The following is a 2,569-nucleotide window of genomic DNA, read 5'->3' on the forward strand; positions in this document are numbered from 1 at the left end:
TGACAACTGATGTTGGTGTGTTTACGTAACCTCGCGGTTCAGCAAAAGAAAACGATAGAATAAGTACTAGGCTTACAAAGAATTCCCTTGGGTGGATTTGTTCGACTAAAAGGCGGTGCTCCAGCATGGTCGCAGTCAAATGACTGAAACAGATAAAAGAGAATAAACGAGAATAGACACACATCTCTATATAACAGTTAGGTAATCATCCAGTATGATAGAGAGAAGGAAACAAAGCTATGTTGGACGAATAACGTTCTTGCACTTCAAGTAAACAAGGTGGAAGCCCTACCTGGTCCCTTTCTGTGACGCACATGAAATAGCAGCCAAATCGAGGTCGATTTGCATTTGTAGTGATATAGGAAAGATGATTTGTTTTTAGTAGAGGATGGTCATGACTGGAAAATTGGTTGCTGTTTTAAGAAAATAGTCTGGTTTTGTGTCAGTTACATAAACTAGATGTGGTTTGAAGCAATAGGTAATTAAGTCTCAAAAAGATGAGTTATAACTATGAAAATGAGGCTTGCGTCTTATAAATGACATTGCGTGCGTGTGTGTGTGTGTGTGTGCGTGAGCACATATCTTTATGTAAGTACGAGTATGTATACACAAACACACACACACACACATATGTTACATGCTTGTATGTATGTATGTATGTATGTATGTATTATGTACGTATGTATATATGTATGTAGTTCAAATTTACAGAAAACAAAAGACGAAGATAGGCGAGTGAACGAAAACAAACAGGTGTAATAGTTTGATCCTCGGGAAGATTGGAAGAGTCGTTGACATTTCGAGCCTACGCTCCTCGATAGAAAAGATTGAGAGGAAAACGAAGTTCATAAATGTGTGTGTGTGTGTGTGTGTGTGTGTATGACGAGGGATATAAATATATATATATATCAGTGTACATATATACATTTACCTATACAACATATATATATATATATATATATATATATATATATATATATGGTTCCGGGTTCAGTCCCACTGCATGGCAGCTTAGGCAAGTGTCTTCTACTATAGCCTTGGGAGACGGAAATTGAAAGAATCCCGTTTATATATATATATATATATATATATGTAGGTATATGTTTATGTGTCTGTTTGTCCACTCCCCCCACCAACATCACTTGACAACCGATGCTAGTGTGTGTACGTCCCCATAACATTAGTGGTTCGGCAAACGAGACCGATAGAATAAGTACTACGCTTACAAAGAATAAGTCCTGTGGTCGATTTGCTCCATAAAAGGCGATGTTCCAGCATGGCCACAGTCAAATGGCTGAAACAGACAAAAGAATAAAAGAATATATATATATATGTGTGTGTGTGTGTGTGTGTGTGTGTGTGTGTTTGTATGTATATTCCATATACGTGCGAATGCTGTTGCGATATCACATGATTACGAAACAGCTGTAAACGAATAGAATAAACATAAGTTCTTTCACTTTATTTGTCTTGTAGGTTTTATTTATATACATTCTCTTCACCATTTTAACTCCTTGACTTTCTAAGCAACGTGAAGGTTTATCTTAACCTTAACCACGGACAAGATGTTAGCCATAGACTTTGCGGAAGAAACCTTAATGTGAGATCTGTTCGATTCTTCAAACACATATACACATATATGTATATAGACAGAGAGAGAGAGAGAGGTGCGTGGCTGTGTGGTAAGAATTTTGCTTCCAAACCACATGGGTTTTAGTTCCACTGCTTAAGCGAATGTTTTCTTCTAAAGCCTCGGTCAGACTAAATCCTTGTGAGTGGATTTGGCAAATGGAAAATGGAAGAAACCCGTCGTATGTATGTCAGCATGTGTGTGTGTACGGGTCAGCGCGCGTGCGTGCATTTATTAGGCATAAAGTTAACTGTTTACTCAATGCATTGCCTGGACTGTTTACTCAGCTATTGAGGTCTATATCAGATAAAGCTTGCACTCGGCAATATACTTGACTGCGATTACATTTTGATATATATATATATATTATGATATATGGACTCATATTCTGGTTTCTATAATTTCGGAAAGTTGAACTATGAACTTTTATGCTTAGTTTTCTTTTCTCTTTCCATTTCCTTATTCTTTTACTCCCTTCCTCTATGCTGTCATCTTATTGATATATACCTTTCTCAGTTTCCATATTTTTTTCCCCTATTTGTCTCTGATGAAGGAATATCCCATACTCGGGGGTATCCCAGAAACGGCTGTAAGATTTCGAATTTCTTCTTATAATAATATTGTATACGGCTTGAGATGTTTGCCTTGCCTTAATGTTTCTCGTCCTGTCTAACAATTATATGTGTGTGTGTGTAATTAATGAAAAAAAAATAACGGAGGTAAAAAAGATAACAAGAAAACAACAACGCGAGGACGTAGTACATGCAGAGTATTAATAAGACGCTCAGAGAGGGAAAGAATAGGTGGTTGTTTTACATTTCAAGCAAAGCTATTCTTCGGAAGCAGGAGACATAGAAAAGTTCAAAAGAAAAGGAAGAATGAGGAAACAAATCGCCAACTGTCCATGTGTAGTTACATTTTGGAATATATATATATATA

The 2,569-nt window shown here is 36.7% G+C and overlaps 1 long non-coding RNA gene across 1 annotated transcript in view; it reads right to left on the reverse strand.

The window, feature by feature from the left end:
- Window positions 1-882, reverse strand: part of LOC128247282 (uncharacterized) — a 5,356-nt gene extending 4,474 nt beyond the window's left edge. Inside the window, exons 1-2 of the long non-coding RNA XR_008263638.1 lie at window positions 293-882; window positions 77-143 (exon numbers count right to left, since the gene is read on the reverse strand). This is a non-coding gene — a long non-coding RNA (uncharacterized LOC128247282). The remainder of the gene's footprint in view (window positions 1-76; window positions 144-292) is intronic.
- Between the last annotated feature and the right edge of the window lie 1,687 nt (window positions 883-2,569).

This window comes from Octopus bimaculoides, chromosome 3 (assembly GCF_001194135.2).
Source record: "Octopus bimaculoides isolate UCB-OBI-ISO-001 chromosome 3, ASM119413v2, whole genome shotgun sequence".
Classification (NCBI taxonomy): domain Eukaryota; kingdom Metazoa; phylum Mollusca; class Cephalopoda; order Octopoda; family Octopodidae; genus Octopus; species Octopus bimaculoides.